At 42.8% G+C, this 13,940-nt stretch overlaps 1 pseudogene; it reads left to right on the top strand.

Moving 5' to 3' along the window:
• LOC102830513 overlaps positions 1 to 3,261 on the top strand; it is a 4,631-nt pseudogene extending 1,370 nt beyond the window's left edge.
• Positions 3,262 to 13,940: the final 10,679 nt, after the last annotated feature.

Here is a 13,940-nt window from a genome sequence, read left to right as displayed (position 1 = left end):
ATGAGGTTATTGAAAATGCCACTGCTTGGGTCAGACACACTTTACTACTCAAACTGATATCTTTGCTATCAAACACTTTAAAGAACTCTTGTGCAGCAGATTTGTCCAATGCAATATGTCATTAAATGAAGGAGGAAGAGAGGTTTAATGGTGTTGGAAATATCTCTTTAATTAAGAGTAGGTTTGGGTAGCCTATTGTAATTGCTACCAATAAGTTGTACACCTGTAAAAAGATGAATTAGCAAAAGTTATATAATAGGTATAATTGCAACAAAGACAACAATAAGTAAAAGGGTATCTGCAGAGGTTGTTTATATACAACCAAAAACATCATAGGATTTGGTTCCTTGCTTTGAAGGTTTAGAGTCAAGGTTTCATGGGACACTCCAGTTAATTAACTTAATAACATGTTTAATGCTGCTGTTCTACCCCCTAGTTCATTAGGTTGTTGTTGTTGTGAAGTGCTGTTAAGTCAGTTTTGACCCATAGTGACTCTGTATAGGGTTTCCTAGGAACAGCTGGTGAGCTTGAACTGCCAACCTTGCAGTTCAAATGGCTTTGCAGTCTGGCTCATTAACCCACAGCGCCATACCAGGACTCCTTCAAGTATTGTTATTGTTAAGTGCTGTCGAGTTGGTTCCCACTCATAACGACCCTGTATAGGGTTTCCAAGGAGCAGTTGGTGGTTTTGAACTGCCAATCTTGTGGTCCACAGTCCAGTGCTGATCCTACAGCACCACACAAGGAGTCCTGAGTAGCACCTAGAGTTGTAAAAATTTGCAAGCCACTATCCAAAGCACAGAATTCTGATGTGGCACTATAGGATAAGTGCTCAACCTCAAGGTCAGTTTAAACTGCAAGGTCCGTGATTCAAATTGACCAGCTGCTCCTTGGCAGCCCTATATAGGATTGCTATGAGTCAGAACCGACTCAATGGTACTTAACAACAACAACCACATTTAAGGCATAATTGGTCTCTACTCACCTGAAGCAACATAGGAAGAAGGAGGGTCAGGAACAGAATGAGAATCACAGGAAAAAGGAAAATCAGAAATAGGAAGGGAAAATGGAATGTGTGGTTAATTTCCTCTAAGAACAATTGTCTCTTTTGACATGAGATCAAAAGAACTGGTTGGTGCATTTTGATCAAAGATTCTCTAGAAGAAACCTGATCAAATGGAGCAAAATGCAGAACAGGATTTCAAATTTTCATAAACTACAGACCTGAAACTATTGCCCTGAGATCGTCTTTAAAACTTAAATGAAGATCCGAGAGTAAATAGACAAAGGCTCACAAAACAGGCTAAATGCTTTAGAGAAAGGAAGACCGCTTAAGGGAAATAAGACCCAATAAATCCAGACTACACTCCCAGCTAAGGTTACTCAATGTATAAGTAGATTTGCGTTATCTTTCAGTAACCCAGAAATTAATTGGAATTTAATCCAACAGCATTTTAGGAGGTTGTGGAACAATATACACTTGTCTGGGGATATTCATCAGCTACACGCTCAATTTTATGATATAAGTAATTCTCAAAGTGAACACTGAGTGGCTACTCATTTGCTACCCATGCTAGAGAGTAAGATCCCCTAAGAACTTGATTGAACCTCAGCATAGTGATCCTGCTTGGTCACCTTAGAGCAGGTGGTGGGCCGGCAACGTCGGGTGCATGGGGTCCCCAGCTGATCTCCTCCCTCCCTGCCTTCCTCGGATGGCGGCTGTTTATGCTGGACGTGTGGCCAGAGACGGGTAAGGATCACGTGGAACCTCGGCTACTTAAGACAGAGACATTGCCATGCTGCAATGAGTCTCAATTACTGGTAAGACTGAGGAATTCGCACTGACCACCTAAGACAGGCAGCATCCCTTAAACAATCAATAAATAAGGAGGACTCAGATGCAGACAGTACAGACCCGGTCAGGAGGCCAAGCCCCTGTGGGCCCAAGCATTGTTGACCGTCTAAACCATAGGCTCTGAGGATCAGACTCTAGCCACCTAGTAGACATAGCAAACTGTCCCTCATCTGATTATTCAGTAATGCTTGTTAGTAATCTCATACATGAGCCCTGGATATCCACAGACAAATGTAAAAACCTTCCCTAAAAGCCGAGACTGTAAATTCCAAAAAGCCAAGTCCCCCCCCATCCAAAAAAAAAGCTAAAGAGGATAGAGAGAAACACTGTAAACTGATGATATATGGCGGGGATAATAATCAATGTAATGAAACAAGCTATATGAATGGTTGAATGTGAAGCTGATGATGTGCCCTGTAAACTTTCACTCAATGCAAAATAAAAACATTTAATTTAAAAAAAAAAAAAAACTTAAATGAAAAATATCCCCGAAGTCTTCTTAAAATCAAACAGTAGTTTAACTTAACTAGTTTTTTAAAAAAAATCTCTTCCTTGGTCATTATGCTCCTTCAAGAACTATTTATGCTGTTGTTCCTAAGTGTTATCCACCTGGTTCTGACTCATAGGGTTTCCAAGGTGCAGCTGGTAGGTTTGAACCGCTGACTCTGTGGTTAAGCAGCCCATTGCCACACCAGGATCTCTAAGAACTTCTATATGGGATCAAATTGACAACAGTAATTCAAAAGATTAGATAGGAACCTTAGTGAATGAAGAAAAAAAAAAAAAGGAGGGAAGAATCATTACATAGCTGGAAGAATGTAATTCACGTCACTAAATGATACATGTAGAAACTGTTGAATTGCTCTGTGCTTTGCTGTGTATATCCTCAACAACAACATATTTAAAAACAAAAAAGAAGCCCTCTCTGTCTTCTCTGCACTTAGAGCAGCTTTCCTGCCACAGCCCTCATCCCCTGAAAATGTACGCCTGCACCAAATTTGTCTGTGCCCCTTCCCTGGTTAGGAGCAGCTCTCAGCTTCTGAGCTGACCATTGTCTGCAGTTGTGCTGAAACAAACCCAGACACTGACAGATGAGCGTTCCAGCAGCTAAACAGCCCAACATTCCCTGACCTCACTTACTTCTAATTGAAGCTTCCAAACCAGTACCATCTCGAGGGCCATCGATGGACACAGCAGCCAAGTTCATCAGGGCTGGGACTGCCACTTGGAGGGGCTGGCTCTGGAGCTGGAATTGGGACTGTGTTTGGGAGCCTTATCATTGGTTATGCCAGGAACCCTCTCTGAAGCAGCAGCTCTTCTCCTACGCCATTCTGGGCTTTGCCATCTTGGAGGCCACGGGGCTCTTTTGTCTTATGGTGGCTTTTCTCATCCTCTTCACCATGTGAAGGAGTTGTCTCCACTTCCCAAGTTCTTTTTATGCATGTCTCGTCTGTCCTACATATTCCTTTCCCTGTATCTCCCCAGGCAGCCTGGGGGCAGTCATTAGCTCAGGGTTTGACAGAGGGAAGGTAAATAAATGCTGTATTAATAAGATTAAAAGAAAGAAAAAAGAAAGCCCTACAGAACACAGATCTACTTGACACATATAGGGTTGCCATGAATTGAAGTCGATTCCACAGCAACTAGTTGGTTAGCTAGTATTATTATTTTGTTATTGAAGAATTTATTTTATTAGGCTTCCCATTATATTGTCTAGCAGAATACTCAATACATCACTGTGAATGAGCAAATACATCACCTCCGTTAATTGATACTATTTAACGTCCTTTGCTTCCTCACATTTTCTGACCCAGCCTCCTAAGGATCCACCTAGTATGACAAGGTTGTGATGAGCAATAGTCATCTGAGGCCAGCATTGTCCCAATAGAGGTAGCTCCCCGCCCTTCTCCAGAGTAGAGATGTCACTTCACGAAAGCACCTCTCCCTTCAGCCTCCATCACCCCTGTGCTCCCATTCAGGGGCCCTCCTGCATGCTTCCCATACTACTCTGCCTAGTAGTCTCTTTCCCCTCCCAGGTTGGAAGGCAGAACCCTTCCAGGAACAAGAGAGGGAATCGAGCATGGAGAGAGTCTGAGGGAACAGATCATAATGGTGGTGAGAGGAGAAAAGGTATCACAAGTTAGAACTGAGGCCTGTGGACTCTTAACATCCAGTGGAGGAAGAGAAGACAAGGCTGTGTCTTAATCCCAACTTTGTCCCAAATTTGCTATGTGACTTTAGGTAGATTACCTAGCTCTTCACAAATGAAAATTGAACATAATGAATAATTGGAAATAATGATATTGTACTAGTGATGTTGTTGGTGTTGTTGTTAAGGACCATTGAGTCAATGCCAATTCATAGTGACCTTATTTATATAGGGTTTCCAACAAGGAGTGGCTGGTGGGTTTGAACTGCCAACCTTGTGATTAACAGTTCAGTCCTTATATTACAGTGCCACTAGTGATAGCTATCAAAGCTGCCACTCCCCATCACATTATAGGAAATTTCCAGATTTGGCACCAAGTAACCACACACCCTGGGTGGGATCTCTCGCTTTCCCAAAACTTTCCACTGACAGATACAGAAAGAAATTGCAGTTGCTGATGGATACTCAGAGCAAAAGGCCACATGATGACAGAACTCAGATAGCCAGCGGCGCTGGTTTGAGTAGAAGTCATAGAGAAGTAAAAATCTATGTGGACTGATAAACCTGGCTGATGGAGAGGGGACATGAAGTAACAGCAGAGAGAAGCAGAGATGGCTGAAGGACCTGACTCAATGTCTCAGTCCTCCCCAGTCTCACCTCTGAGTACCCAAGCAGTGAATGCTCTTGGTCCTGGGGTTTGAAAAGCCGTAAGTAGAATCTAGATGCAACTTGCAGGTCATCATGAGAATGAAAGCATTAGCTCAGGGTCTGGGTCATAGTAAGTGTTCAATAAATGATGATGATGATGATCAGAGTCCAGTCCAGAGATAATACATCTCAGGAAAGCCCTTCCATCATGCACTACCACACACACGCCCCCTTCAGGAAATCCAGGAGCAGGCACTGGAGGGTTGAGTACCCATTGAGAGCCCCTCCTACTCCTCTTAGCAACTCCTCTGTCCTAGTCCCAGGCACTTGCAGACACTTCAGTAGTCACCACTTAAGGGTCAGGTGGATGGAGACATGCTCACAGGATCCCACCCCACCTCCTTCACCACGACCCCCTCCCCATCAGAGTGGAGAGAGACAGGAACCATTCAGATGCGATTTAGGGTCATCTAGAGTCCTGGTGTATAAGGAGCTCTAGTAGTGTGTGGTTACAAATCGGGCTGCGAACCGTAAGGTCAGCAGTTCGAAACTACCAGCTGTTCAGCAGGAGAAAGATGAGGCTTTCTGCTCCCATAAAGATTTGCAGCCTTGGAAAGCCTGTACAGGGTCACTATGGGTCAAAACTGACTCCACGGCACATAACCACCACCATCAGAGTCCTGGTGTGGTGCTGACAGTTAATGTGTTGGACTGCAAGATCAGTTTGAACCCCAAGGTTGGTGGTTCAAGCTCCCCAGCTGCTCCTTGGAAACCCTATACAGGGTCACTATGAATCAGAACCGACTCTTGGTATTACACTTAGCAACAACAGAGCCAGAATGCCTACACTTGACCCTCTGAGTGACTTTGGGCAAGTCCCCTAATCCTTGTCCCAATTTCCTCACAGTAAAATGGAGATTCTAGAGGAACCTACTTCCTGGAGTGGAACGACAGGTGGGAAGATGCCAGAGGGGCCGTGGTGAGCCAAAGACATGAAGAAGCAGAAGGCAAATGGAATCAAGCCTGGGGTGGGGATAGCCAGTTCCTGGAAGAGAAACAGCCAGTGGAGACTCTGAGTTTCCTCAGGGAGTCAGGAACTGAAGCAGCCTGTTCTGATGCTGGGCCACTCTCTATCTGCCTCAGCATCTCTCAGATTCCCACAAGTGTCCATTTTTGTATGGGTTTGTTCTTTTGTTTTGTTATTAACTTTTATTGTAGTTTGGGTAAAACATTGCGGAGCAAATTAATTTTCCATTCGACAATGTCTACGTTTTGCTTTGTGCCACTGGTTGCAGTCCTCACAATGTAGCAACACTCTCCCCTTTCTCCAGAGTCAGCCAGTTCCCATGTAGAAAGCTGCCAGCAGTTCAGATAGGCCCCAGGTGTTCCCCACCATGATCTCCCAAAGGCTATGTTATTGCACACCTGGGAAACTCCACACATCTTGCTTCCAACCCAGTTCAAATGGCCCCTCTTTGCTCGAAGAGAAACCATGGTCATTGAGGCATGGTTGTGATTGACGACAATCCTCTCCTCTTGGTTCTCCCATGTGACGTGGGCAGTGACCAGCAAGGTTACATATGAAAAATGCACTTGATTTTACTGCCTGCTAACGTAGTGGGTTACGCATTGAACTGCTAACCACAAGGTGACCAGTTGTGCTCTACGGGAGAAAGATAAGGCTTTCTGCTCCCATAAACATATACAGCTTCTGAAACCCTACACAGAGTCGCTATGAGTCAGAACCAACTTGACAGCACACATGATATGTTGCCTATAACAAAAGTTGCCATGGTAACCATTTTTAAGTGTGCATATCAGCAGCATTACTTGCGTTCACTGTGTTGTGCAATCATCACTAGAGTCTACGTATTTCCAAAATGTATTCATCACCCTAAATAAACTCTGTACCCATTAAACATAACTCCACATTTCCCAGGTGTGGCGCTGGGGATTAATGCATGGGACTTCAAAGTCTGTTTGAACTGCATGTTCAGTGGTTCAAGCTCACCAGCTGCTCCTCAGAAACCTTATACAGGATCACTATGGGTCAGAACTGACTCAAAGGCACTTAACAACAACAACATATTTCCCTTTAAGGAGCCCTGATAGAATAGTGGGTTATGAGTTGGGCTGCTAACTGCAAGATCAACAGTTTGAATCTACTAGTCACTCTACAGGAGAAAGATGAGGCTTTTTGCTCCCGTAAAGATTTACAACCTCAGAAACCTATGCAGGGACGCTATGAGTTGGAACCAACTCCACGGCACACAACCACCACCACTAACACTGTATTTCCTCTCTCCCTGACCCTGATAACTACAATTATTCTGTGTCTATGAACTGACCTATTTTATATATTTTATGTAAGTGGAATCATACATCATTTGTCTTTTCATGTCTGGATTATTTTACTTAGCATACTGTTTTCAAGGTTATGCATGTTATAGCATATACCAGAATGTCATTTCTTTTTATTGCTACATAAATTTCCATCGTATGTATGTGCAGCTATACCATTTTACATTCCCACCAGCAACGGATGACGGTTTCCATTTCTCTATATCATCACCAACTCTATTTCCCATTTTCCTGATAATAATAATCTTAGAATGGAAGTGAATGGTATCTCATTGTAGCTGTGATTATTATTTTGATAATGACTAATGGGAACTAATAAACAACAACATTCTTATCAACAGAGAAAAGACTGAAATTGTCAAGGACCTCATTCTTCTTGGATTAACCATCAACATTCATGGAAGAAGCAATTAACAAATCAAGCGACGTATTGCATTAGGCAAATCTCCTGCACAAGACCTTTTTAAAATATTGAAGAGCAAAGATGTCAGCTTGAGGACTAAGGTGTGCCTGACCCAAGCCATAGTATTTTCAATAACCTCACATGCATGCAAAAGCTGGACAGTGAATAAGGAAGACCACAGAAGAATTGATGCATTTGAGTTATAGTATTGGAGGAGAATATTGAAAGTACCATGGGCTGCCAAAGAACAAACAGATCTGTGTTGGAAGAAGTGCAGCCAGAGTGTTCCTTGGAGGCCAGGATGGCCAAACTTCGTCTCTTATACATTGTCAGGAGGGACCAGTCATTGGAGAAGCATATCATGTTTGGTAAGGTGGAGGATCAGAGAAAAAGAGGAAGAACACCAGCAAGATGGATTGGCAAAGTGGCAGCATTGATGGGCTCAAGTGTGGCAACTATTGTGAGGTTGACTCAGGACCAGGCAGTGTTTCGTTCTGCTGTGCATAAGGTCACTATGGGTCAGTGCCAACTCGATAGCATCTAACAACAACAACAATTGGAACTCAGAGTCCTGGTATGGCACTGTAGGATAAGCACTGGACTACTAATCAAAAGGTTGGTGGTTCAAACTCACCAGCCACTCCTCAGAAACCCTATACAAGGTAGCTATGAGTTGGAACCAACTCCACAGCACTTAACAACAGCAGCAACAATGGGAGTCCAAGATGGTGGAAATGATTAATGTGCTCAACTGCCAACTAAAAGGTTGAAGGTTCAAGTTCACCCAAAGGCACCTCAAATCACCTGCTGAGCCACTTCTGAAAAATCAGCCACTGAAACTCCTGTGAAGAAGAGTTCTACTCTACCACACAGAGTGGCCATGAGTTGGAGTGAATCCCATGGGAGCTGGTATGTATGTGGTAGGGCTGCACCGAGGAATGGCAGACTTGTGGGGAGGAGAATTGATTCAGCTCAGAGCATCAGCAGCATACATGGGAGTGGTAGCAGCAGGTAGATTCCAGGTGTCCCTAGGAGAGGAGATGGCAAGAGAAGGAAAGAGGATTTTCAAGGCTGTGACTTTTCAGATGCAGATCACCAGACCACTCTTCCAGGATACCTCTGGGTGGGTTTGAACTATCAACCTTCATCATTGGTGCCACTCAGGGACTCCTCACAGTCCCACCACAGCTCTATTTATTCAGGCCTGATAAACATTCTCCCATCAGCCTTGTGCCCACCCACCCTCCACTTGTCCACCTCTGCTCCAGTCCTATGGTTAGGGAAGGGAAGGAACCTTATTTGATTGGAAGCCACTACATGCCAGGCACTGTGTCAAGGGCTTTCTCATATGCCATCCCATTTAACCCTTCTTCTATGTTAGATGCTATTACACAAATTTTTACTTAAGAAGAAACTTAGAGGAGTTAAGCAATCACCCCAAATCTTAAAGCCACTAAGGAGTAGATGTGTATTTGGTACCTAAGTTTGCCTGACACCAGTGTCTCAACTCCATTCATATCCTACCTGATCCCCAAATCAAATCTGGTCACACGGATCCATTACCTCCTCATTGCTCTCCAAGCAAAATCAAACTCTTCAGCTTAGCATCCAAAGTTCTCCCCAGCTGTATGCACAAGCTAAGCTTTCTCCTGCCCCATGCTTCCACATATAGCCTCTTCTGCCTGAAATACCTTCTCCTTTCTATTCACTGAACTCCTTCTCAAAAGATTAGCCAATAGTGCCTTCCCTGGGAAGACCACTCATTCTCTTCAGCAGAGTGGCTGTCTCTTCAGAGCTCTCAGGATACTCTGTGCTGCTTGGTCCTGGCACACAGCCCTGTAATCACCTGATCTTTCAAGTGTCATTTTCAGTTTTGCAGCCATAGGACTGTGTACACCAGGACGGATCTCCATCTCAGTGAAAGATGGAATGACTTTCCATGCCATTTTTCAAATAGGATCCTCAGTGGAAACAACCCACATGTCCATCGGTAGATGAATGAATAAACAAAATGTGCTATACACACACAATGAAATATTATTCAGCCATAAGAGATATGAAGTTCTGATACATGCTTTGACACAGAGGAACCTTGGGAACATCATACTGAGTGAAATAAGTCAAGCACAAAAGGGCACATATGGTATGATCACATTTATATGAAATATCCAGAATAGGCAAATGCATAGAGATCAAAGTAGTTAAGAGGGCTGGCAGGAAGGTGGAACGGGACAACTGTTTCTTAAGGGCAGTGGATCACTGTGAAAGGTGATGAAAAAAGTGAGAAATCAATAGTGGTGACAGCTGTCAACACGGTAAGCATAGTTGTTGTTGTTAAGTACTGTCGAGTCAGTTCCTACTCATAGAAACCCTGTACAGGGTTTCCAAGAAGTGACTGGTGAGTTTAAACTGTCAACCTTGTGGTTCAAATCAACCTTGCAGTCCAGTGTTTTATCCAACAGCATCAGAATATATAAACAACATTTCCCACTTCAACCACAATTTAATGTCAGTAAATTGTACACACAAACTGGTTGAATTGGGAAATGTTTTTTAAACATATTCTACCATATTTTTTCTTTTATTTATGAAGATTTTTATTGTGAATTGATTGAAGGTTTACAGACAAGACCATCCGTTTTACCTTCAACAAATCATACACTTTGCTTCATTTCAACGATTACAATTCCCTCCAGGCAACAACAGTTGTCCCATTTCCTCCCTGTGTTCTTATTTACTTTCCACCCTCTTTCCCAACCCTTTTGAACTTTGTCCTTAGGGAAATGTTGCCCTTTGAATCTTGAATGGTTGACCATTCCATAGTGAGCATACCTCACTAGTGTTGTTCTCCCCTTGGCTGAAAATTAGACCACGTGGGTAAGTTCCATTCAAGATCTGAGAGATAGCAAAGGGTCATAGTCTCAGGTTCCTCCAGTCTCTTTCTGACCAGTAATCCTGGTCTCTTTTATAATTTTTAGTTTTCTTCCACATTTTCTCCCACTCTATCTAGCTAGGATCTTCTAATGTGATTCCTTTCAGATCAGTTGGTAACTGGCCATCATCTAGTTCTTTTGGTCTCAGGGTCATGGAAACTTAAGTTTACATGTCCCATTGGTCCATTGGACTGACTAATTCCAAGCATCTTCAAGTTTCATCACTCTGTTTTCTTCTACACACGGAGAGACCAGCAGTTGCACCTTAGATGGCCACTCACGTGTTTTTAAGATCCCAGTCACTCAAGTAGAGTGTAAGACAATGTCTTTGTAGACTATGTTATGCTAGTTGATCATGGTGTCCCCTGAGACTATGGTCTTGAACCCCCAGGTTCAGCTACTCATTCCCTCAAGGTATTTGGTAATATCTAAGAAGTTTTCATCTTCTACCACTTTTTTTTTTTTTTTTTTTTTTTTTTGGAGTCCCATTGTGGCACTCTTGGTTAATGCGCTAGACTGCAAAGTTGGTTTGAATTGAAAGGTCAGTTCAAACTCACCAGCTGCTCCTTGGAAACCCTATACAGGATCACTATGGGCTGGAACTGACTCAATGGAATTTAACAACAACCACAACCAAAAATTTTTAATGGATTCCCCAGACCAGCAGTAGCAGCACCTCAACCTCACCTCAGACTCACCTTAGATTCATGGAATCAGACTCTCTGGGTGTGGGGCTTGGGTATCTATACTTTAAACAAGATCCCCAAGAGATTCTTATACACAATGAAATGTGAGCATCTCTACAAATTAGACTCTGCTTGAGGCCAGCTTCATGGGATAAGGCACTCAGCTATTATTTGGTCATAGACAACCATGACAATATTCCCCAAAAGTTTTTGCATCATCCATAGAAAATGACATTTTGGAGATACTCTGGGCTAAGTAGAAAAGGCTGTTTCGAGGTGGAAGTGAAAAGTCTGGGGCTCCAACTATCCCAGGATCACGCAGTACCTTGGTATGCCTGTAACCCATCCCCAACACCCTGCTTGGGAAGCTCTGATTATTGCACGTTATTAACAAGCAGAAGCAGCCTGGTGCAGCTGCCCAGCACTCACCATACAAATGGTGTTTTATCCCCATCTCTTTTTACCAGACCCACCTAGACAAGATGAAAACTATTCAGTGAGGACTCTATCTTCCCCCACACACTCTTAAGTTAAACTCACTCTTGAAACCTTGTAAGCCAGTAACTTCATGCCTTTACCACCCTCTTATTTTAGGTTGCCAATGTCTAAGTGGCCAGTCCCTACCTACCCTATATACAGAGGAGAGAGCATTGATATTTGATGTGAAGACTCCTTCCCTCTCTGTTGGTATTTAGAGTTACTACCTCCATGAGTATAAGTCAACTTCATCAAATCATAGCAATTAATACTCATTTCCTTTATCAAAAATTGTTTTCTTTTGTATCTTTCTCCAGTCGAGTTCTGATTATCAAGCCATTGAGGCTAGGTCAGATGGGGACTAGCTGTACCTTTAGGTGTTCTTGTGTGTCTCTCCTCCCTTCCTATCAGCTGGATGCTTTACTTCAACTGGTGTTTTAGATGCCTCTGGAGAGCCAGGGCCTCGTATTCAGCCATGGATAAAATAGCAGGGTGGCTCTCTATAACCTGGAGCCATTCCCATCACAGGAAACTCGCTTAGGGCCACTAGAGGTTCCCCACCCTGAAAATTTCATGTGGAGGAAAGAAAAGGTGAGAGCTCTGAGAATTACCTGCTGGACACAAGATTATAATAGCCAAGGTACCACCTGAGGTCCGTCCCTCAAATCCTACCCTGTCCTCCCATCTCTGGAGGTAGAACAGTCAACAAGAGATGAGCTATGAACAAAGAAGCAGAGACACTGAGATTTCCCCTTCCCGGGGAGGCTGCTGCAGTGACTTGACATACTTCCAGAACCTCTTTATTTAGGTAATTACTTAATGAAATAAATGGAGAGCAGGTTGGCAAACCAATGAGGTATTTGCAACTGCTGCAAACTCTAAAATCATCCCCTAAAGCACTGTTATTTTCCTGACAAAGCATATTTCTTATGGACCTCACCTTCCTCAGGGGCTAGGAAGTATAGACATTTTGCCTTTCTAGTAAATTAAGGAAGAATTGCAAGCTGGAAAGTTCCTAAGTCATTGAATCTTTAGGTAAGAAGTTGATGCTCTGAATGCTCCTCTGAGTGCTTAGCTCCTGAAAGTGGGGTGCATCCTAAACATTAACAAGAGTTATAATGATGAACCACTGAAACATTCTCTTTTTCCCCAGGATGAAATCTAGGAGAACATGTGTTCTCTCAAGCACCTTGGGAACTCTGAGTAAAGAGGGCATTGTATAATTTTCTTATCTCTATTCTGGCCCTCTTCCAACTCATGATGCCTAGCACAAGGTGAATCATAAATAGACACTCAACTATTATAAACCAGCTGTTGATAAATGGATGTTAAAATGTCAATACTATCAAAGCAATCTTTAGATTCAATATAATCACCATCAAAATTCTAACAGCCTTCTTTGCAAAATGGAAAACGTTGCACTCGACGAACATGGAATGTCCTTGCATTTACTTGTTGATAGGTGCCATCTAGTTGGCTCTGAATCATAGTGACGTTATGGGCAACAGGAGGAAACACTGCTCAGTCCTGCACCATCCTCAAAACTGTTGTTTGAGTCCACTGTTGCTGCCGTTTGTCAATCTATCTCTTTGAGGGTCTTCCTCTTTTTCACTGACCCTCCACAAACAAGATGCCCTTCTCCATGGACTGGTCCCTCCTGACAGCATGTCCAAAGAACAAAAAACCAAGTCTCAACATTCTCACTTCTAAGGAATATTCTGGCTGTACTTCTTCTGACACAGATTTGTTTGTTCTTCCGGCAGTCCATGGTGCTTTCTATATTCTTCCCCAAATCATAATTCAAATGTATTGATTTTCCTACAGTCTTCCTTATTTATCATCCAGCTTACACATGCATATGAGACAGTTGAAAATACCATGGCTTGGGTCAGGTGCACATTAGTCCTCAAAGAGACATCTTTGCTCTTTAACACTTTAAAAAGATCTTTCTTAGCAGATTTGTCCAATACAAGTCGTTTGATTTTTGTTTTGTTTTTTACTTTTTATTGTGAATGGAGTGAAGGTTTACAGACAAGATCGTAAGTTTTAAATTCAACAAATCATACACTTTGTTTCATCTCAGTGATTGTAATCCCCTCCATCTAACAACAGTTGTCCCACTTCTTCCCTGTGGCTACTCATTTACAAATATCCTCTTTCAAATGGGTTAATGACCTAGACTGTAAAGTCAGTTTGCACTGAAAGGTTGTTGGTTCAAGTTTACCAGTCGCTCCTTGGAAACCCTCTACAGGGTCACTATGGGTCGGAACTGATTCGACGGCACTTAACAACAACAACATATAAATATATAGTGTTGAAGAGCAAAAATATCAGCTTGAGGACTAAGGTGACCCTGACCCAAGCCATGGTATTTTCAGTAACCTTATAAAGCTGGACAGTGAGTAAGGAAGACCGTAGAAGAATTGAT

This window comes from Chrysochloris asiatica, unplaced genomic scaffold (genome assembly GCF_000296735.1).
Source record: "Chrysochloris asiatica unplaced genomic scaffold, ChrAsi1.0 scaffold00008, whole genome shotgun sequence".
Classification (NCBI taxonomy): domain Eukaryota; kingdom Metazoa; phylum Chordata; class Mammalia; order Afrosoricida; family Chrysochloridae; genus Chrysochloris; species Chrysochloris asiatica.
The sequence above is the reverse complement of the archived record's forward strand: the minus strand, read 5'-3'. Positions and strand labels throughout refer to the sequence as shown.